The following is a 24,724-nucleotide window of genomic DNA, read 5'->3' as shown; positions in this document are numbered from 1 at the left end:
TATGAACAGTTCATTGTGATTATTTAAAGCCTCTCAACAAGAAGATCCTATTATTCCATTTACCACACAGAACACTCAACATGGATTCATATTTGTTGTGATTAATAATGATCTAGCATTTATATCTGTAGTAAAGAGATATGAGAGTTCAGTTCTGCCATCAGACTGTTAATGTCTTCACCTATTCCTCAGAGTCTGTTCTGTCAGGGGTTTTCTAGAGAATTTTCCATCTGATGTGGATCAAGGTGAAGAGAGCAGCAACAAGAGATCTTTGAAAAGGATACAGAAGCTTCAAGAAACATTAAAGGAGGATTTGGAAAAAAAAATGTTATTTTCCTATTACTTGTAGCAACCTTTAAATATATTTTCTTCCATTTCCTGCTTTGAATGTGCATTGGGATGGAAAAATGTACTTTTTTTCACCAAATGAAAATCAAAAATATTCTTTCTTATTTTAAAATAAAAGTATTACATATGACTCAAGTTTCTATTTGTTCAAAACAATTATTTTCAAACGAAAGGAGGAAAGTATCAAAGAACTTTGAATTTCAGCTTTTTTGGCTATCTATTGGTTCTGAACTGAATTTCTTGTTAGCATATGACAGAAAAAGGATTAGCAGGTACAAAAGAAGGGATTTAGCTCTAAAACAAATAAATGTAGAGGAGCTTAAAAGGAAGGAAAGGCGAAGGATCATGCTTGCAGTTCCCCCACATTAAAGTAATAAACACAATAAGGAAAAATCAAATTAATGGAAAATTTAATTACTTTCTTGTAAATCTCAGCCATTTCATATCTATCCACACTGGGAAAAAAGGCAGCCACAGAAAATTTGTACAAACACCTTTCATTTCACTTTAAAACTCTAAAGAGGTAGATAATAAAAGAAACAGTAGACAGAACCCAGCTTTAGAGGTGAGAACTGTAACCTCTCAGCCTTTGGTTCACTACTCTTGGTGCAGTATAAACCTGTAACACGTGTGACATGTCAGAATGCCCCACGCAGAATGAGCCTGTCCTTCATCTTATTATCATGTCTATGGCTGATTGATTAGAAAATGCCTTCTCGTGCTCCATAGGTGTTCATCTTGTGCTCTGAAAGATTAATTTACTCATATCTCAGTGCTAGTGGCAAAGATGGTAACATACACTATGTTATTTTCAAAGCTTTTACTGAGGTTCAGCTACATAACTCCCATACTTTTTAATGTGAGAAACAGCACTGACCACTTTGAAAAAATGCATTTAAGTGCCAGCCACCATGTCTAGTGTAACTTACTATTGACAATATCTATGCAAACCACACATTTAGATGGAGGGCATGTGGCAGGAGTAACCAAATTTCCTTCACTGCTGAGAAATTATTCAGTTAAAAACATTATATAGTGTCACTAGTGTACAACCTGTGAGACAGGAGTGGTCTCCACTGTAAAAGGGAAATAGTAAAAAAATTCCAGAGCTACTGATGATGCCAGACATTAAATCCAATGGGTTTGGTGTAGTACTTTCTGGATGTCAGATTTACACTGCAAGTGTATTTACATTAGCTCAGTAGTATTTGGTCTTTGAGAGAAGTTATGACCTCTGGAACACCATTTATATATCTGATCCAAAGGAGCTGCCAGGTAGTGCTGCTTTCTCCACAGTGACTATTCCCATTTTTTGGAAATGAGCTAAAGCATGGGTTTCTCTCAGCACATACACCTATGTATTGATATGTGTTGTGGAACAATGACACCACCACAAGACTATCAGTTTTAACATGACTCAGTAGAAAAGGAAACACTTCCACAGAAAGTGAAAGGAGTTAAAGAGAAGGAAATGAGGAAAACCTCAAGGCAGACAAAGCAACCAAAAACCTTTGAAGGTCTAACAACAAAGTAAATATTTAAATAAAAGTGGGGAAGTTCTGCCATTGACAGAAGGACTTTTACAAAAGTTGGATCAGTTTTTAGCATTTAATGGCCTTCCAAGTCACCTTCACTGCAGTTTGCATTTTAGGTATGTGCAGGAAGGATCATTGATATACTCTGCTTATCAGCTTGCTGCAGCTAATGGGGGCAACAGGTTTTTGTGACCCAGTAACAGTCAAGGGGTAACTGCTATGAAATTAGGATCAAATTAAAGATGAAAAACAGATCTTGTTTTTATTGTAGCCAATTATTGCTTGGTAACCTAGCATGGAAACTGTAAAAGTCTCTGTACTTCATTATCAGCGACTTAAACCAGTCCATTTAGCTTTAAAGTAGAAATTAGATTGGTGCAGAACAATGTCCTCTGCCAGCTCAGTTCTGTAGGTTTAAACTGTTTTATATGCAAATTTATTATGCAGTTTAAAATGGACATAATATGATATGTATTAAAATGTTTAAAGACATATCCTGAAGATACCCAGACAAGTATAAAGCAGGCAATATTCTTTCCAATAAGGTAAAAATAGCTCTACACAAGGAGAGATTCTTCTGTCAGGCCAAGGACAAACTTATTTATTGCGTTGTCACAAAGAGAGGGTAGCCTTCCTCTCCTTGGATTTGAAAGACAAGACTAAGAAATAGACCTTGAGCTGGAATTGTAGCTCCTTTAAAAAGGTAAGATTTACAGGGAAAAGAATTCCATCAAAACATGTTTTTCAAAATCCCATTATAACCTAAATCAAAAACATGGTTTGACTGTACACCCTAAACAATGGAAAATATAAATGTTCTGTTTAATAACGCACAAGCTATAGAAGAATGAAAGGTGGGTATTGAAAAGATATAATGTGTGATTGTATAGGAAAGTTTTGCACTGAATGAATAAGCACAATACCCAGAATATCCAACAGTACAAGAAAATTAATAGATTATTTTATGTTGACATACACTTATTTTCTAGGAATACCAGATTAAGGAAATCGAGCTGTATTAGTAGGGTCACTCATTTGACCTAAGTGTAACTTTTAATAATGAAATTATTCATTAGAAAAAGTGTGAAAGGGAGTTTGGGAAAAAAGATTTTTACCATTACAGAAACATCATCTCACAAGTGATAATGGGAGAAGTATACATCTTGAACTTTGAAAAATCACATTACCATATGAATTTTAGGTGATAAAATAAGAGCAACACTCAAACACTTTAAAATGTATCATGCTTTTTATCATTGCTGCTGTTATTATTTATTACCAGAAAGGTTTTAATTCTTCATGGATCATCAGACTGACAAGATGTGAAAAAGGTTATTTTTCTTTCTCAGAGAAGTTACTGTGCAAAAACAGAAATAGAGAGAGCATAGGAAAACAATGAAGAAGTCCAAGCCTGCATGACAACAGCCCTCTCTCTGTGTACATCTGCAGAGCCATTAAAGTGTTTTAAGGAAAGAGGGGTCGATGCACAGATTTTTTCAGGGAATGCTGACAAAAGGTGACAAGGAACTCAGGAGAATGTTTAAAGATTCCTCTCTGAAAGTGTGAAAAACAGAGAAAGGACACACAAAATACTGTACTTATATTTAAACTAGCATATTCAGAACCTTTCTCAGATATTACAAGATATTTTTTTCTCAGAAAAAAAAAAAAAGGATTTTTGAATAATGGCGCTCTGCAGATGTGTTCTTGCAAAAACAAAGCACTTTTTTATGTACGTGTATCAGCATGAAATTTAAGGCATATACTATTGATTCATTACCCCTGAACTAAATTTTCACAATGAAAGGCAGATGAATAGTCAAATACACAAACATTTTTCTGTCCTTAATGACATATTTCTATTTATATAATTTCTTATAAATGATAACAATTTAAAAATACCTGGTTTATTGTTTATTGTTCTTCATTTAGTTGTATGTCATGGCTATGTCTAGCTGTTTTACCTTGTAAGTAGAAACATTTTTTGATGCTTTCTACATTTCCTATCACAGTGAAGTCATGAATCCACAAATGTGGCAAATACATTCTATCATAATACAATACATTAGAGAGATAATTAACTATCCTAGTGTCCCGGTTTTGTCTGAAGTAGAGTTAATTTTCTTCTTAGTAGCTGGTGCTGTGCTGTGTTTTGGATTTATGTGACTAATGTTGACAAAACATTGACGTGATCATTGTTGCTGAGCAGTAATTACCCAAAGCCGAGGACTTTCCAGTTTCCCATGCTCTGCCAGTGAGGAGGGCACAAGAAGCAGGGAGGCAGCATGGCCGGGGCAGCTGACCCGAACTGGCCAGAGGGATATTCCGTAGCACAGAGCATCCAGCTCAGTGTATGAACTGGGGAGAGCTGGTCGGGAGGCACCGATCGCTGCTGGGGGACGGGCTGGGCATCAGTCAGGGGGTGGTGAATAACTGCACTGTGCATCTCTTGTCTCTCTTGGATTTTTTCTTTTCACTTTCTGTTTTCTCCTTTTTAATTTCAATTTCAATTACTATTGTTAGCATTATAAGTATTATTTTTGTTGTTGCTATTATATTGTACTGTATTTCAGTTGTTAATATATATAACTATTCCCTAAATTGATTTATAGAATTGCGTATTAAATCTAGTACAATTATATTTCCTTAAAATTCTTTCCCAAAATGGGTGGTTACTATTTATTAATTATTATTATTAATTAAAAAAACTTTAACTTTTTATGAGAAAAAAATAGACTAGTTCACTATTTACTATGCCATACTTTTTAAAAGAGAATACAACATTTCAATTAAAATATTTGCTACTTGTGATCCTACACAGATTTTTTATAAGTTATGAATTGATATGCACCTTCCATTGTTTTGTCTTGTCTAACTACTTATTTTTTTCTATAATCTAATCTTGCACAGAGAGATACCCCAGGAAGGTTGAGGAAATTCATAGTGTTGAAAAACTCTTCCTTTTGTTATGCCTAGTTTCAATAACATCAATTAATAAAATCAGTATCATCAATAAAGCTTAATTCTACCCCAAGCCATGAGAAAAAAAGGAATTCGTAGGTACCAAAATCTCCCTGAACTTCAGTAGGATTTCTGCATTCATAAATCCTGAAGTACTGGACCAAAGTGGATTAGAAGAAATACTGACATACAGAATAAAATAATAAGATTATGTTGAAAACTACAGCGTTACTGTATGATTCAACTTGGCATGTTAAGTTCACAATAATTAGGATGCTCGTGGTTACAGTTGCTGATGGTTATGATTAATTAGTTATAATCATTCTGTGTCTGTCAGGTTTCATGTCTTCCCTCATGAATTATTTCAGCTGTCTTTCATGACTGTATAACGCAATTTCCAGGAAAAACACAGAATCAAGCGGAAATGTTATAGTTAAGCATTTTTCACCCTTTCATTCTGTCATTTAGAAGAAACAACTAAACCCAAACAAATAAGCAACCAATCTTAAGCGACAAATGAAAAATTTTCAAATGCAGATTCCAACATTTAACCACAAAAGTAAAGTGGGACAATAAATATTACTGCTTGCAGGGCTTCTCGCAAACAGATTTTTTCACTTGAGTAATATATGCAATATATTTTTTTAAACACATTGTTTTACATAATGTTATCTGCGTCTTGAAAACCACACATTTCTATTTCCAACATTCTCCATAGAAGTTCCTGACACTGAGTGGTATATTACTATTTATGCACTGTATAAATCCTGTGCACATGATTCTACCTTCTTATTTTTTTCCTTTCTTCTTATGAGTCTTCCTTCCCTTTTTGTTGATTTCTCCCTTAGTAACTTTTTTCCAATTAAGTTAATTACAAACATTCAAGGATATATTGCAAACAATCTTTTATTTTGTTGTGAGTTTCTTCAGCTGGATGTGACTTTTCCTTCTTTTAATTAGTAATCCCAACAGCCAGTTGGGATTTTGGAAGATTTAACACAGAATGACTATCATAGTACAGTTTCTTATCCTATGATGTGATATGAAATGGACAGTGACTAATCTCCATAGAGTTTATTGGAAAATTCCTGTGTAGGTGTTATGGTCCACAGGAAGCTGTAACAGTAGTACACAGAAAAAAACCACTTTTCCTACCCTCTAGGTGAACAAGTCATTAAAGATAACTTGTTCTGTATTTTATTGAGCTAATTTATAATAGAAATTGCACTAAAACATTTATTGTATGTATTTATTACTTTTAGTTCATGGATTCTACTCCTAAAATAATATAATGGTGGCAAAGGAAATAAGCTTTCCCAAGTTCAGAAGTGATGGCACTGAGCTCATCTAAATTAAAAACTTTACAACTTCCACAGTATCTGTATCTGAGATGATCTTGCTGGCATGATACAGACAAAGAATCTGCAGGAAATGAAAGAAAAGCCTGACCTCCCAGGGTCCCTGTTATGAAATTATGTAAGATGTTTGATAGTGTTTCAGTCAATAGTCTTTTTTTTTCTCCCCTGAATTCTTCATAATTTGCTTCAGAATGCCATTATATGCGTGAACTGAGATAAATATCTGAGAAGCACTGTTCAGGTCTAAGGTTTGGGGAGTGGCATGATTGCTCAGGTTTCAGTAATAGCTGGAGGCTTTTAGTCACCATTTCCATGAGACATGACATATCAAATTCTGACTCCACTCTAGACAGGTCATTTTGCTGCACTGACTTTTCAGCAGACTAATGTGTATAAATGCCTCTATACTTCACTTCTGCTTTGTCATAAAGAAAAGAAGAAGGTCATAATCTCCCAGAAATTATTTATTTGATCTTCTATGAGAGTTGTAGTGCCCAGCATGACCTACAAGTCAATTGTGACAAGATAACAAAGCACTTGGACACATCCAAGAAGTAAATCTGGAAGACCTTGGTCTTAGCTGAATAGCTCAACTGGAAATGAAGGCCGTGCAAACACAGAGAGTTGCCTAGGTAGCAGCTTCTTGTTACATATGATGCTAGGTAATGTTTTTGATAAAACAATTTGTATTGGAACATGTTATTCTGCTTAATATCAGGGTGGTATCACCCACTGAAAATCACAGTTTAGGATATGAGCATGTAATTTTACAAGTAAGAGTCATCAAAGATAAATAAATCGTCGTGAATCAGCTGAGCAACTATAAATTATCATCTATGTGCTTTGATTTTTTCAATCTGTAATGTGTACCACATTAATTAATTAATAGCCCTGTGAAGGTGGTCTGAGCATTCCTTTAATGATCTAATGTGTTGCAAATGAATGGCCCAATATTTATTCATTTTTATGATCAGAGAAGATAAACATTCTTAGAAGCTTTCATAATTTCATAAAGTACAGGATAACACAGTTTCAAATGCTTTCTAAAAGGCATTTACTTCTTCCATCCCTCTCTTTGCATTCTAATGTTATTTCCTTATGTCACTTATTTCCTAATTCTGCACATATTAGTGTCAGAGAGCTTGCATAAGATGAAGCGTCTCTCCTCTCCTCTCCTCTCCTCTCCTCTCCTCTCCTCTCCTCTCCTCTCCTCTCCTCTCCTCTCCTCTCCTCTCCTCTCCTCTCCTCTCCTCTCCTCTCCTCTCCTCTCCTCTCCTCTCCTCTCCTCTCCTCTCCTCTCCTCTCCTCTCCTCTCCTCTCCTCTCCTCTCCTCTCCTCTCCTCTCCTCTCCTCTCCTCTCCTCTCCTCTCCTGTTTTGAGGAGATATTCCTTTGAGTGTCCTCAAAGACGTAATCACAGTCTTTGCTTTAGGAATGTATATCAGGCAGCAATCTCTCAGCAGTTCATCTGAGCTTTTAACTCCTTTGCCATCTGTCACAATTACATATTATCACTCACAGATCAATAGAAATAAAACTAAAATATGTTTCCTGAAATATGTTGGTTAGGTGCTCCACAATACTGATTGATTTCTTTAAGCAAACTAATAATTGCATCTCTTCTTTTGCGTGCCCTTCCTAGAGCAATTGCTACCAAGTATGTCCCAGCTGTAAGTTTTTTTTTTAATGACTTTTGGTACAGAAACGAAATGCAAGCAAAGCTGTAAGGCTGCTGATTTTGAAGCTATGGGGAATTTGTTAGTATTTCTAATACAGTGGGGAAGAACAGCAGGACAGCTTCTCCTCTCATATGGACTGCTGACAATACAATGTTCAAGGGTATCAAATACTAGACCATGGTGTCTAATCCTGCAGCTATTCCTAACCATAGTAATGTTCAATACTTTACAAAAACAAACAAACAAAAAAACAAAACAAAAAAATCCTGGACAGATATTTCTGGAGAAGACAACTGACCTTGCAAACAGGACAGATCTGGGCATCCTACCAAGGAACCATACTTCCTCTTAATTAATAAAAATGAATTACACAGCATTTTTAAGACTTGATTGACCATAATCACAGTCCTATATTTAGACAAAGCTTTGCCACACACTGGTGCAGCACAGCTATTGTGTAGTGTGGGTAAAATCAACCACTCAGATGTTAAAAAAAAAAAAGGATAAAAAAAGAGAAAAATTTCAGGCTGGAGAAGATTTGGGCCCTGAATATATTAATTCTCCGTGGAATAGAAAAACTTCTGTCACAGTAATCAGACTGTAGTACTAGCCTAGTAGGAAGGTACCATAAAGGAGTTACAACAGGTATTCAGAGACAGTCAGACATTAAAGAAGATATGGAGGAACTTGTTGAAAGGGTCTAGCCATTTTAAATATATGATGTGCTTTTGGTAGAACAGAGTGAATACACCATGAGGAAAAGAATCCAAGGTTCTGTCTTGAATAGACAGTATACAGAAAGCAAAAATTCAATTCAGGAAAACAAAAGAGGCAATGTGTTGAAAAAATAGTATGGATTTTTGTGGTGGCTTGACCAGAAAGAAGGAATTCTGGGATGTTCTGGTCAAACCAATGGATGCTTGGATTTTGATATTGGCACCTGGGCTAGCCAGTGGGTTTTAGGACACACCTCCGAGAACACCCAGGGGTTAAAAGCAGAGCTTCGGCGATGGGAGGCTCTTGGGACCTCGAGGGACCGAGGTCGGAGCTCTTCCCCGTCCAGCCGCTGCCGCTGGGCGGGGGAGGGGCAGCCATGCGGTAGGCCTGGGCCTGGACAGACATGGGGGTGAGGAGGCCTTGGATGATGGAAGGGTGGAGGAAGAGCCCCAAGAGACATCGGACAGCCTTCCCCCCCCCCCCCCCCCCCCCCCCCCCGGAGACAGATAGAGAGAGAGAGAGAGTGCAGCCTGTGTTACCTTGAAATTCAGTAAATATGTGCTGGCAGCAGGCAGCCCAGCTGAGGAGATGGGGGGGGGGGGGGGGGGGGTGCAGCCAGGAGTCCAGCCACCTGGAGGAGTTTTTAACCCCTTTTGGACAATGAAAACCCTACAGAACATTAACCCTTCCTAGACGTGTGATAACAGTGGAGGAGGACGAAGGAAATGAGTGAGTGATGAAGGCCTGGACGAGAGAGAGAGAGAGTGAGAGATGTTGAAAGAAGGGAGAAGATGGAGTGGCATTTTATGCTGGACTCTTTTGTGTAGCCATGGACAGAGCTATGTTTCCGTGAGATACAGAGACTGAGTCCAGGGGGAGAAATGTCCCAGTGCCAGAGAAGATTCAGTGTGGGTACCCCTCGGCCCCAGGGGGTATATAAAATATGGGGGGGACGGATGTCCCAAAGGTGAGAGTGTGAGATACTGTGGTTTTCTGGAACTGGACAAAGCATCCTTAAAAAAAGACAACCCTGGAAGCAGCCCTGATCCCTGTTCGGTGGTGAGAGCACCGGAACAAGGACGGAAGAGGCCACCACGACACACAGAAGGACTCCCTCTCCTCTTGAGGAACTGAAAGTCTAATCTGAAGGGTGGTGTTGGACTTAAAATTGGTGATTTTGGAGGATGTATTGTATTGGGAATTTAGGGGGGAGGAGGAGGAGAGTGTTTTTGTGAGGTTTTCATTTTCCTCGTGTTTTTTTTTTCTTTTTTTCTTTCTTTCTTTCTTTCTTCTTTTGTGTGTAGTTTAGTAATTGTTTGTGTGTAGCTTAGTTAATAAAATTTTCTTTATGTTAAGTTTGGAGCCTGCTTTGCTTATTCCTGGTCACATCTCACAGCAGACACCGGGGAGAAGGTGTACCCATGGGGCTCTGGCTTTGCCAGGCCCAAACCATAACATTATTATACTGAAGTAGACCAAATAATTGAAGACTGTGAAGGGGAATCTCCAGATTTTAATATTATGAATTTATGTAAAGAATGAATTAGATTGTAATGAATATCAAAAACAAAATCCAGGAAACAAAATCCAGGGATTAAGGAGTTACAGATCACCAGTTTTTGCAACAGTGTTGGGAGATGATCATTGACTGGCTTACAGCAAATAGATCTGTAACCTCAGATGTGCTGAAAGGATTGTTTGTGAATGTGGTAATACTTTAAAAAGGACCTAATACAACTAACAAAAAAGTAATATGTGAAATTTTGCATATGTGTGTCTGAAATATTTCAGCGGTAAAATCTTACTCATACCTTTCAGCTTCCAGATAAGTTAAAATTATATCTTATAAAAGTATTTTTTTCCTAGCTCCAGTGAGAATGGTAGCTGTTTTCAGCAAAATGTGCTGGGATTCTGCTGTCTAAAAATCAGGTCCTTTGAAAACTTCTCTGTCAGATAAGTGTGATGTGCTTTTCTGATGCCGTACATGTAAAAAGAGGTTGATAAATCTGAAGGACTTCAGAGAAAAGTTATGACATTAATTTGCATTACAGAAAACATTTTATAGTGGTAAATGATTAAACATAAAAAAACCTAACCTGACGGAGTTTAAGGTGAGAAAAAGAAAAAGAGTTTTCCATAATTTCTTAAAAAAAATATCCTGGTTTCTGAATCAATCTCCTAGTTTAACTGATCCTACAAATAAGCTTCATGTGATTCTTAGAATTCAATCCTAGAAATGGTTCCCTCACACTCATTTGGTATAGTGATTTAAATATGTGCATAATATTTTCCATAGAGTGGAATATAATTTCTGATATAAATATCCATGCAAAAAAATTTTATATGAAAAGTGATAGTAAACTAAGACATACTCTTTAAAATATAAAACAAATAGAAATATGAAGGCTTTTCAGTGATGTGTGGGACATCACAGGAAAATGGTATCAGATTATTGCAGTGTTATTACTTTAATAATGATTGATGAATTTTTTTTTGAAGGAGTGACATGTAAGGAAATGGTACCTAAATACCTGGGGAGAATAGCATCCATACTATCAGTGAAATTTATTATCAACTATTTTGTTTAATTCATTGTAACCCACACTACTCTATGGATGTTTCACACTGTGAGAATAGGAATGGGATTTTTATCAGTGTAATTGTAAATTATTGACAAGAATAACCTCAGTGGTAGTATACATTAATTTTATCCAAGTCAATTACTACTAGATATTATACATTTCCAATTAACAATACAAGCATAGATTTTAGATTAAAATTAACTGTAATTAAGTTTGCTATGAGTAAAACTATCATGTTAGACTATTTAGACTTAGGGGTTCAGATAGTCATATTATAAATATCTATGTTCTACCATATTTTAATAAAATGTAAGCAAATCTAAAATGAATACTATAGGGACTATATAGTGGTGGCTAGTATTTGAGGAGGTACATATGTGATTATACTTATAGGTAACAATTTGGTGTTACCTATAAATATATATATAAGGCTGAAAAAGACTTTATGTAAAGACTGACTTTTACGTAAATTATTTTGAATGTAAAGAAATAGAATCTTAAATTGTTGTCCCTATTATTTGAGCTATTTTTTTTTATTGGAAGGAGTTATTTCCCTTCTAATATTTTACCACAAAAGCACAGTTGCTTTATAGCTATATCTGAGCCAGCTATCCTAGTCTTCCTTTCAAGGCAATGCAAAGAAATAGACACTTCAAAGGCCTGATTCATTTGACCTATTTTAGATGTCAACTTGACAGGAATGAATTGCAACCCAGTAGTGCATCAGATTAAATAGGAAATCAAAACAATTAGATCAGTTGCAGCTGCCTATGGTGTTGACAGTCTGACATTAAAGGAGAATGAATAAAGTGTATTTAGAGGCAATTTACTATTTCCTTGATCTTCAGATTGTTTTCTTAACATAATTATTTTGCCTACAATGCCCCGATAAAACTAAGTAGAAGATGGTAAAGGATTCTTCTCATATATATATCAGAAAAGGAACAAAAGGCAAATATAATTTTTTATAAATGTGTTGGACCTTTGTAAGTAAACAGTTTCCTACTCTTATAAGTAAAGTAGTGATCTAACCATTTTTTAAAGCTATATAGGAGATTAAGATATGAGCATGGTAGTTTTGAAATAATGTCTAAATAAAGGTAAATTCAGCCCTTAACCTCATAGTCTTTCTTATTGTGGCATTAATTGTATGCTAAGATACTGCTCCTGCGTAATAAAGATGATAGGTCTAAATTTAAAACAACTTCTGTATACGCCTAATGTGTTTCATATTGTTATGCAGTGTAGAAAATCTAAATGTTACATGTTTTAAAGGATTTTACATTGATTTTTATAAGAACTTTACAACGTGAGGAACTTCATCTTCTGACTACCTGTTTGGTGATTAATGTACATATAAAGGAAAACTTCCAGCTCGGTTTGCTGAGCCTGATTGATACCCAGAAAACCTAATCTACTGCACCTTGGGAAGACACTTACTGGAGAAAAGAGGATAAGAGAATTAGCACCACCTTAATGCTGCAATAAATGTGCATCTTAAGATGACTCAGAGTTTTCATACAGCATTCACAAAATCAACCAGCATTTTCTACTTATTGCTTTTAGTTCCAGTGGAAGCAAAAGGCTTTCAAAATAAGGAAGATATATTGTTATATATACTTTATGGCATTGACTTTATAAAGAGTGTAGGAAACTATCTCCCTCTCTTACAAACACTTGTAATGTCAGAGAAGCAATGCCTTTGGATAGCTATTGATTTTAAGTAGACTGCAGAAAAGATGTTTGCTTATCGTGTAAACCTGCTCCTCATCCTCACAAATGCAGCTCGAGTATTTCTACCTGTTAAATCCTTCCTTTTAAATGCCAGCATCATTAAAACATTTCCAAGTTATTTGAGTGCTTCATTCTCTTAAGTTAGGATTGAATAGGAACTTATTAGATGCATATGATGGGATGTATGTACAAAGGCTAAAAATGTTTTCTTATTAGAAGTGGAAGGAGTGATTTATTTTTTTTATCCTAAAAATGATTTCTAATCTAAGTGCAGCTGATGGAAGAAACAAGCTAGTCTTAAATTCTCAAAGTATTTTCCATAGTCACACTCTATTAAATTACAATCCAATCAGTAGTTTTTTTGACATACCCTAGAAAATTAAAATGCACTCATATATTTTAATATCAACAATCAAACTACACAAATAGCAGCTTGGTGGACATGACTATCATTAGTGAAAAGATATAATTTGTGTTTCATCATTTCACTCAATTATCTTATTATCTACTACCTGAGGTTGCACTGCATTATTGTTTAAGTTCCAAATATCTTGTGAGGCAGTTTTATATCTCTACTACTATGAATATACTCTCAATGCTGCTCTGTTGGAAAAAAAATAGTTTCAATTCCCCAGTCTGCAATTCTATCTCTTCAAAATAATAGGTGAATGGGACTATGATATAATCATTATGATAAGGAATACTCAAACTGTTTAACAACTACCAAACATGTTTGTCAAGCAAAGCTGTAAACACTGATTTCTGTCCAACAGTCCTGGAATCCTCAGCAGGTCATAGGAGGTGTTGCAAAAATGTGTTGTGGGTCAATAAAAGCCTAGAGCTTTTATGAGGATTTGAACTAAACGCTTGAAGTTGGAGATGCAATGTGAGCCATAACAACTTCTGAGAGACAGCGCAAACCAATGTTCTGAAGTTTGAAAATAACTATTGTAAAAAAATGCACGCACACAGAGCTCTGCCCAAATAGCAGACTCAAGAGGCCAAAGGCAAAATAATATGATAATGGAAATTAAAATAATATGGTGAAATCTCATAAAAGAACAGAACTGAGTTATTTCAAAAATACGTTTACCTTGAAAAATATTAATTTTACTACAACATGAGTAGGGTTAAGCCCTTCAACAAACTACACCCTTTTATGACAATTTTTTTCATTAGTTTGATAATACTTTTGTTTATCCCTCACTTTATTTGGGTTCTTTTTTTTCTAGTTAATAGAATGGTTGTGTTCCTGGTCACTGGGATTACTGGAAAAATAAATGGAATCCCACTTTTATTTTCTTTATGGTTTTCCTGAAGTGTCATTTTGTCTTCTTCTATTACTGCAGTGAATTTCTCCAGAAGACTTGTGTTTTCCTGAAGCATTTTGTACACAAACATAATGACTGGTCAGTCTTGTTAGATCTTATAGACACTGCCTTTCAGTAGAGCTGGCACAGATGCTCATGGCACAATGCCTGAAGAGAAGGCACGTCAAATACTTTGGTGATGGAGGCAATAAAAATTCTGTTTACCTCCAGCAGACTGCTCAATAGCTTTTTGATAAAATAGCTCCTGTACAGCCTTTTTCTTACATAAAATATAATTTCCAGAATCATTAACTTAAGTAATCTTTCATGAAATGTAATTTAAAAAAAAATTTAAACATTTGAATAGATTTTGGTAGAGGCAAGTAAGTGTCTATTGTTTAGCTAGCATCATCCTAAGCATTCACCTTAATGTATCTCAGGTTTAAAAGTGCCAGGGCAGGTTCACAGACTTTACCATGTCCTTGTTTTTTATGTTCTAGTGTAAATAAGAGAAGACAAAATATGATTTATTCAAGGATATACATACTCATGCATTTGAGAATATATTCCAAGGTTGTTTCACACTGAGAGTCTACACTAGTCAATTATATCAATGACAAAAAAATGCATACAACTTTTGCAAGCATTCTGAAAAGCTTTCTGGTACCCTTCCAGTGCATTTGTGGTGGGCACACATATTTACTGTGGAATGATGACTTGTCATTCAGAAAACATAGAGCCAAACAACCTTTCAGAGGCTGTCATTTAGACTGATTCCAAAACCAGGTTCTTTTTCATTTGCTTGTGCAACATGAATTTTTTTACGTTGCATCTGATTCCAGAAGCTTTCATAAGACTTTTCCAAAAGTAAATGTTCTACAAATCAATTCTAGCCTATAAATGGACTCAAATTGCTTAGCTGGACATAGAAGGTCAAGCTTAGTATGTATTCTGATCTGAGAGAAAATTTTCAGGTGTAGCTGAGAAAAAATAATATAGAACATTTCTCTCAAGAAGGAAGAGCAGGACATCTGCTGTAAGCGGATTCATAACCTTGTGTTTAGCATACAAATACAAATTTGAAAAGCAATTTCACTACAGTGGACTAAAATAATTACCATTTTCTCCCTACTCTATCTTACAGCAAAGAAATTTGTCTACACTTACATTACAATATGCAATGTTTCCAAAAGGTATGCCTACTGGTCACAGTATAAAAACTGTATTAAAAGGGGGAAATTTGCAATTCTTTTGCAATTTTTAAAGGAATTTAATGTAATAATTTCTGAAAGGACGTATTTTTATGCTTTTCTGTATGTTCTTTAATACCACAAATCCTGGGACATGAATCTGTAGTTTCATAAAGGAAGGATGGCAGGTGCAGGACATAGATCTATATTTTATGATTCAGATGATATGTAGAAATGATGGTCAGGTGCTAAGCAGGGAAGAACATGCTGTCCCTTGTGACAGACATCAAGGTAGGTTTGTCTGCATCAAGGTAGATGGGGAAAATCAGGGAGAACGTGGATGCTTTTTGCTTGAGACTGGATGTCCTTCAACATCTCCATTGGTAAGTACATTTGCCGCAGGTCACAGATGGAGAAACAGAGCTGCTTTCATCTTTTGTCCCCCTGTAAGGAATTGTGACCAATGGAGCCAGAGCTTTCATTGCAATTTGACCTTCAAATGCCACAGTGCCACAGGACCAGATGACACAAGTCCGCCTGTGTAGAGGTCTCTTTCCTCTAACTTTAAAAATCTGTCTTTCATTTCTTTTCAGGGCACATGTAATCTCAGTATTTTAAAACTAAAGCTGATATTTCTTGAGGATACTTTATGTCTTCTACCCCTTAACTATACATTCAGCCAAATTTTTAAAACGTGAAGAGACAGTTTGTCATTTAGATATTCTGTCATATCAGCAAGCTCAAAGGACTGGGGGGGAAAAATATCTTACAGTACTAACTCTTTATTTTTACTTTCTCCCCTAAACAAACAGCAGTTGCTGAAACTCCTAAACTAACAGAAACCCCTCTCCCAACAATAAGTTCAAAAATCTGAAGCTAGGTGATTAATGTTCTATTTGATGTTATTCTTACAGTGGAGGACTCAAGCCACCCTTAAATGTATTTTCTGTATTTAATTCAATACACAGAAGTGCTGGTTTCTTTATTCCAGCTTCTTTGTGTAATCCAAATTGGCGTCAAAGTGCTTTCTGCCTATCTTGCAGAAAATGAAAATTCATGTCTTTGTTTGTCTTCTGAATAAACTGAAAATATTGCACTTCACAGCTCTACCCTGAAGTATATTTCACTCAAGTTTAACAATACAGCTGTGATGCTTCCTGCAATACCACAGACACATTTATTTAGCAGAAGGAAGGATACACACAATATGGAAGTCAGAAAAATCAAAGGATGAGAGAATAATTCAGAGTGGAGTGGGCTCAGAAGATCCCTGATCACATTCCCTGTTTAAGTAAGGTCATCCCAAATGTTAGACCAGGTTGTTTGGAACTTCATCTAGTTGGGTCTTGAAAATCTCCAAGGACAGATACTGCACAAACTCTCTGGGGAACCTGTGCTACTGCATAGCTGTCCTCATAGAGAAAATGTTTCTTCTTATGATTTTCACTCCAGTTTTTGCCTGTTTTCTCTTTTCTTTCTGGTAATCACCACTTTGGAAAGTGTTGTGAACATCCCGGTAGGCACTGGGGAAATACTGCTAGGTCCCATCTCTGCTCCAGGATGGACAAACCCAGTTCCCCCATGTTCTTGTCAGGTGGCAAGGGCTCCAGCCCTGATGACTTGGTGGATTCTCCTGAATTCTCCTGAGCTTCCTAATGTCTTTACTGGTGGGCCTGAAACTGGACAAAAATATCAATTGTCCTTTCATGGAATAAATAGATCTCACGGTTATCTGCTAAGTATCCAAGCCCTTAATTTGAATCTCTTAAACATTGCCATATTACCATATAAATAATTATATTTAAAGAGCCTTTAAAATGTTTTGAAATTATTATTTAAATAATGAATAAGAAGTAATTCCTTGCCTCAATGTTAAAAAAAAGACTGCAATTTAGGTACTGTGACACAGTCAGTCAGAATCTCTTAATGTTAAAAGCATGAACCTCTCTAACTTGGGTCAACACACCTTGGCAACAAATTTCACTTTTATCAGACACATGATGTAATCTAATCACTGTGTGGCCCCTGTTAGAGGCAGGAAGACACTATCTTTGCAAGCTTAATTTTTTCTCTCATTTACATCAGCAAGAATTTTATCAATGTAATCTCAAAAACCAACTCTGAGTCACATACTTATTTTATTACGTTTTAGTCTAAATAATTTCTGGGCATTCAACTCTTTCCACTGAAAGAGCATTGAGACCAGCGCTTAACTTTGGTGGGTATGGAGAGTTGTCAGCATTATCACTGCAGAAGAAAACAGTTTAGGAGATGCTGCTCTCCACCGTATGCGACTGCAGAACACAGCAATGCTGCGTTTTGTCCACCCTTGAAACTGGAAATGTAGAAGAGTTTTGTGCAGAGGCATGGCTTCATGGCTCCAGTTTCCCTTGCGTGTGTCACCACCTTCCCTACCATTGCATGTCTGTACAGAACTATCAGCAGTTCCAGCCAATTCTATGTTACGTTGTTTAATGCTCACGTCTAATGCAACAACAAGATATCTTGCGTTGTTCTTTTTCTTTTTGGTGGACAGTAGGACTGGATGGCCAAATTTGAGTCACGGGTATCCAGGCTACAGCAAGTTAACTTTAATTTAGGCTTGGAACTGGAGTCTGACTTTTGCTAGAGAAACTTTTTTCTTCCATAAAACTGTTTTATAATGATTCAGGTTGGAAGGGACCCCTAGAGATCATGCACAATTGTTTGCAAAAAGCAGGACCAGCCTTGAACAAGTTGCCCTGTCTGATCAAGTTTATAATCTCTCCAAGGAAACTGCCAGAAGTGTAAAGATAGCAAACTGTCTCTTGGTGAGGGAGAATTTAGGACTAAAATATACGGAAAATAAAAATGAATTACTAATATTTTTGGTAACATTAGTGGCCACTTACTTCATATCTAAATGTCAGAATCTCTTTTATATGGTTAGACATGGCAATGTTAGTACTAGGATTGTCACAGAGAATAAATCAGGTAACTTGTATGCAGTTGACTGGAGAAGAGAAAATGGGAAAAGGCAAATTTCAGAGATCCTGTGAGTAAAAAGATGGTATGTCAAAGTCAAGCAGATAATCAGACTACATACCCTAAGGTATATCAATAAATCAAGCTGTCATAAGTGCTCCTCATGAAGCATCATTTGTGAAAGTTTTACCTTTACTGTTTTTAGCCAGCATTCAGCAAATGAATAGTTACCATATTGTTCCCAACAGACAATGCAAAAGTCAAAATTATAGAAGGCATTTTTAAACCTCTTCAGCTATATTTAGAAGTGATAAATAAGGAATTACCATCCCAGTCATCTACTATAACTCCAGTGTAACGTGAACCACAGAAATTCTCAAAACTAATGTTTTCAAATAGATATGTCTTAAAAAATATTAAATAAAAAGAAGAAAAATTTGCACTCATTCTCTAAACAAGTTCCTCCAATGGTTGTTTTTCCTCTCTGTGAGGTTGACATTTATACCCAATAAAAACCAGTGCTTTTAAGTTTCAAATGCTTGAATTTTTTTGCTCCTTCTCCTGTTAAATTGCAGTCTTATTGCTTATATGTCAGTGTGCCACTATCTTTCCAATGTAGAGCTAAAAGAAAAAGTCATTTTTGAAAACAAATCTGTTTTTCTACTCCTACAAATATTCCCCTATCCATCAAGATCCTTTTTAAGTTGTACACCCCAGGGTATGCCCTCCAGGATGGAAAGGAAGATCAGGAATCTTCATACTGTCAGTATGGAAGGATAACCTCGACTTTTGATTAAGAGTTCCAATAAAATGGAAGCTGGAATAATTCAAAATAATCATTCCCTTAGAATAGAAGTACCACGGAGACACAGACTGCCACCAAGGGCTGATCCATATGGTAATGTGACTCATGAAGGAGCAGCAAAGAACAGCACCCTAGGAAATATTTAGGAAACATCCTAAAGCTTATAGGTGCCAGTAATACATGACTTCTTAAATTCTTTCAGACAAAACAGCTCAAAGATCCTGACCTTTCTAAGTCTCAGATGGGAAATACTACAGATAGATGCAGAAAGGAAAATAAACTTATGTTGAAAACTTTCAACTATTTTTTCTCATGAACTTTTGGGGTTTTTTCTAAATCCAAAACTGTTTTCTGTGAGCAGTTTAACTTCATAGGAAGATCTGTGTCTTTTGGACTTCATGCAAGATGGCAAAAGCCATACGCCACTACAGTTCCTTAGCAATTTTTGTAGTTTTCCATCAGACTTAAAGCAGTTATGATGACATGTACATAGTAAGTAGATTGCTGTGTGGGAAGACTGGGTGCATTTTTTGTGATATTCCCCTCACAGGACTAGAAAAGAGATCTTACAATCATTAATAATTGGGACAATTTTTATATTGTTTTCTTGAAAATCTTCATAGGAATTGGAGTTTTTTAACCTACCTAACTGAATCTGCCAGGAGACAGGCTACTAAATACAAAATTTTACGTCTCTGCAGTCTATATTCTGAAAGAATCAATGATTCATCTTCTGATGGCAAAGAGATTCATGGTCAAATTTGTGCAGGAAGAGCCAGTCCTGCACTAATTTTGAGCCAGTCCCTTGAAAGTTCAGAGTAACCTCGAGATGCTATCTCAAGCATCTCTAGAGAATGAAAAATAATTTATGATTTAATTTAACAGAGGGAAATTTGGAGGCTAACAGCAGGCAATGACTATTACAATATTTGGCATATTCTGTGGTTCACATCACCTTCACATTACATGTTCCTTTATTAGAAGATCTTGATGTACTTCTCAGTCTTGGAATCCCCCACTATTATGTGGCTCAGCTGCTACCTTATAAAAGCTTGTACAAATATGGCCCAATGAACACAGAGAGAGAGAGAGAGAGAGAGTCAAAAGCATTAAAAAAATGTTAAACAAATCAGTCTTATATAGAGTGACATTAAGTAGAGAAGTCTGGGAATAATGACTGGGTCAGAAATTTAAAATTTATACATATATGTACATGCACATGTATATATATATATGTATTTATATGTATATATATACACACATTTCTATATTCATATTTTTCAGCTACATAAATATAAAACATATATTGCATTTTGAATACACATAGATGCTTACACATTGCTTCTGTGACATTTCACTAGTTGATCAGCAGCAATTTTACCAGGGTTAATTAGTTATTATTAGTTCACCCTAGTGTTAGCTCACACTTTAAAATCCAGACCTATGTGCTCACAATGAGATGTAGAAAAGCTGCAAACTGCCAATTTTAGGTGAGCTGATAAATTATAACAGAGCTCAAAAAGTGATGTTATGCCATAATATAATATCTGCTACAGGCAGATTGAAAAATCTGAGTTCAGATATTAAGATGCTGCAGGGAAGATAATAAAAAAAATTAAAAGATGATTGCTGTGGTTACTGCAAAGAGGTGGGTTACTATCTACTTGCTTTCTTTTAGAAAAGAATTTGTGAGATATGGGCTCAAGATCAGGAAAAAAATCCTCTGGTATAAACCCAGGAAACATTATGTCATGCAAATTCATGCAAATGGAATGTGGGTTCACAGTCCTTATGAGCAGCAGAGATTTCTTTCCTATGATAGTTATGACAACAATGCATAGCAGTTCAGGATGAAAGGAAAATTACTGCAAAGTACATTAAGAGACTGGCTAGTGTTACTTTAATGCTTCAAATGCTTCTACATTTATTTAATACTTAGGAGAAAGCACAATTTGAACTGACATTGCTTGAAAGAATAAACAGCTGAGAAAGTATAAAAGCTCAATGCTTTTGTGGTTATTTGGGTTAATTCAAACCTTTTTGCCTTAACCTTCCTTTAATATTTTTGGGCGCTTCTGCATATAAGCAGAAAGAGGGATAGAAGAGGTGTGAAAGACTCATATATTGGTGAAGAAATGATGCAACTTTTCTCTCTAGTCATCTTTGTAATAGTATGCGGAAGAAGAGGAAATCCTTCTTAAAGAATATCTGGTTAAGGTCCTTTCTCAATGCAAAAAGACTTAATGAGAAGAGGAGTAAATCATAAACAAAACATACAAAGCAGCCATAAGAACAAAACTTGGTTGACCACGCTAATTGATGAAGGCAAGTGAGATTGTAAAAGCATTTATTCCAGCAAAGTTATCTGTCAGCAGACCCTGTCAACTAGGAAGGAAACTAAATGGAAGGAGGGAAACACAAAAAAAAAAAAAAAAATCTAAGGAGACACACATCCACACACGAACAAATAAATGTGGAGAAAATGAGAGGAAACAAACCTTAATTGATGGACTATAAAGAAAACACAGATACCATTTCCAGTGAGATCAATCTGGACTTTGCAGCACTGTAAGATTGTAAACCAGGGGAACCCGGACAAGTACCACTTTGAACAACATGTTCTAATGCCTTACAAACCTCACAGTAAAGAATTTCTTCCTAATAGCTAATCGAAATATACCCTCTTCCTGTTTTCTCTTGTCCTACCATTATGGTAAAAAGTCCATTATATCTTTTCTATAAGCCTCCTTAATATATGCACTGTTCTGTTCTATTCTATTAATTTAATTTTATACTCCTGTGATGGGTGGGACTTAATTTTGACAGTTCCTGCCTCAAGATTCTGGGACTCAAAAGACATGAGAAGAAATTTCCAGTGGTAAACCAAGGCAAAAAAGAGTTTTTGGATATATCATTTTGTTTCATTCCAACTGTTATCAGATCAATTGTCTCATTTTCCATGTTTATATGTTATCTCAAACAATTTGTTCAGTTTGTTATGTTTGGCCTTTTCTTACAGAAAATACAGTAATGGAAAATACTATTCTCCCCTCTAACCCAAATCTAAAATGTGATAGAATTTGGGAACACTTACAGAAGTGGTAATTAGTTTTCTGCCTATACTCTAGTCATTTACTCACAGGTCTCATGGGTTACAATCACTGAGAAATGAGATGAGAGCTAAGCTGTCCTGTCTAGTACTTAACCCTATTTTGTTTAATGATGTATCTTCAGAAAATGAAGAAATCATCTAACAAAGTTCAGATGAATATCCTGGAAGTGCCAAACCACACCAAACACACTGTTTCAAAGTGGATTTTTTTTTTTGCTGTCTTACCTTTCTCCAGGCAACTCTAGTTTGTGCACATTACTGTAAAATGTTTCCACTATTTTTCTTTAAATAAAATATATTGCAGTGCAATCTGCTTATGGAGTCTGAGATTACTACAATTCTTTCACACCTTCAACCCTTTTTGTCTTAGTGCACATTCTTGAAATAAGAATGATGACATAGCATCCACAAGAGTTTCCATGAAAAAAGTAAAGAATAATATGATTTATGTGAACTAAAACTGTTCTACTTTTACCAAGTAAATTATGCAAAGAACCTGCATAAAAGTAAATAGAAGTTTTATAAATCAAACCTTAAGTGCATAAATGCATTCCCATTTCAAGCAGTATTTTAAAGAGCTGAAGCAGAAACATCATCTTTGCAGGCATTATAATTCAAACACTGAAACTTGTAAACTTTTTATTATAGTCCTTTTTCAAAATGCCTATGCTTAAGTACAAAAGGTTTTTGTACTTTTTGCAACTTTTTCTATCAGACAAGTACAAACCATGAATGCCAAGTTGCTCCTGTAGGTATTTTACTTGTAGGCCATGTCAGTAAAATATATAAAATCCACCCTTTTTGTAATTGCTTCCAACTTAATTTTAGGTGTCATATCACATTAATCTTTCACAGCCTTGGCGTTAGCACCTCAGATAAATTACATGAACTCAGTAGAGAAGACTGTTCTAATAGCAAAACAAGCCATGGATACAAATTCAAGATTGTATGTTCCATTGGTGTGATAACGCAGAATAGCCAGAGATGTGAGATGCTTACTAATGATTTAGTTTGGGAACTAGGTTTCAAGACGTTGCCTGTTGGCTCCCATCTTGAAAATCAATGTCACTGATTTCAGCTGTTGCCTTAGCACAGAGAAAATAATTACTAAGAGTGAAGAAAGTAAAATGTCTTTAATATATAAATTACTTGTGTTTAGATCTCAGTCCACATATTTATTTTCACCAGGGCATTCCCAGGAAATTGTATGAACAAATTACTTAAAGTAAAAATAAAAAAAAAGGATATACTGTTAACCACAGTGAGAAGACATTTGGAAAAGCTTTTTCCAAATGCCACATTACTGATGGAAAATGGTTTTAATGATATTTGCTTTCCCTTTCTAGAGTTCTAAAGAAATCTCTTTTTTCAGTTTAGGACCAAAGTCTGATATTTCACCCTGGCTGGTTGAGGAAAATGTGCTTTCCAGCTGCTTTGTGTCATTGCTACAGTATTAGCCCATGTGTGCCAATATCCTGGTGCCCACAATGAGCAGTGTATCAAAATCCCAAACCAGTTTGCAGCTCACAAACTCTTAATTCCCTTAAAGGTGACCCAATTTGTCAAACAAAATGACCACCTGATTGTACTAAGTCCAGTATAAATATTTCATTTCAGTATTAAGGTAGATTTGAGCAAACCCAGAAGTAAATCCTCTGGAATCTAAAACATTTAGTAAATGAAGACTCACATTGCAGCATATTGCAGGAATGACCTAGTTCACTTGCATTTTCATAGCAACAACAGACCTATCTGCAGTCCTTGCTTAAAAGGCATCCATCATAATTACTCTCTGGAAAAAAGGATCAGTTAAAGTGGATGAAAACATTTTAAGACCATCAATACTGAAAGCATGGTACTCTATGACAAACATAATTCACAGATTTTTCAGCTGCTAAGCCACAGTTTTTCTTGCTTTTAGAAAATATTTTGTTTGGGTTTTATGCATCAGTGACTGATTCACTTGTCTTGACTGGTTTTTATCAACTGAGATAAGAATAAACAAGAAAACATAAGCAATATCCTAGAAAACTCATCATACTTCAGGGTACTCAATAAGATTAAAATAAAAAGAAGAAATAAAACTTGGCAGCCCTGACTAACTGAAGTAGACTGATGAATGCTGTCTTCATTTCGATGCACTGCTAGAGTGCTAGGCTCTGAATTGATAAAGTCTGAAGATAAGAAATCTTTGTAACTGATCTGAAAAGCTTGATTATCTAAAAAAAGAAAAAAACCCAAACCATTATATATTTTACAGATCTTCAAATGTTTTTGTAGAAAGTGAAAGAACTGCAAAACAAGCTTATTAGATAGTGTTGCAAACCATTGGATGTGGAAAACAACTGATCTCAGGAATTATTGTTTTCAAATAATATTGCTCCTAGAAAGACAAAATATATGATTTTATGCACTGATATGTGTCCAAAT

The 24,724-nt window shown here is 35.6% G+C and overlaps 1 protein-coding gene across 1 annotated transcript in view; it reads right to left on the bottom strand.

Annotated features, from left to right (window-relative positions):
• CNTN5 (contactin 5) overlaps window positions 1–24,724 on the bottom strand; it is a 607,373-nt gene that overhangs the window by 183,436 nt on the left and 399,213 nt on the right. The gene's annotated exons all lie outside the window — the stretch shown is intronic.

The sequence above is a fragment of the Ammospiza caudacuta genome, chromosome 2 (genome assembly GCF_027887145.1).
Source record: "Ammospiza caudacuta isolate bAmmCau1 chromosome 2, bAmmCau1.pri, whole genome shotgun sequence".
Classification (NCBI taxonomy): domain Eukaryota; kingdom Metazoa; phylum Chordata; class Aves; order Passeriformes; family Passerellidae; genus Ammospiza; species Ammospiza caudacuta.
Note: the sequence above shows the minus strand (reverse complement) of the source record. Positions and strands in the feature narration are given on the sequence as shown.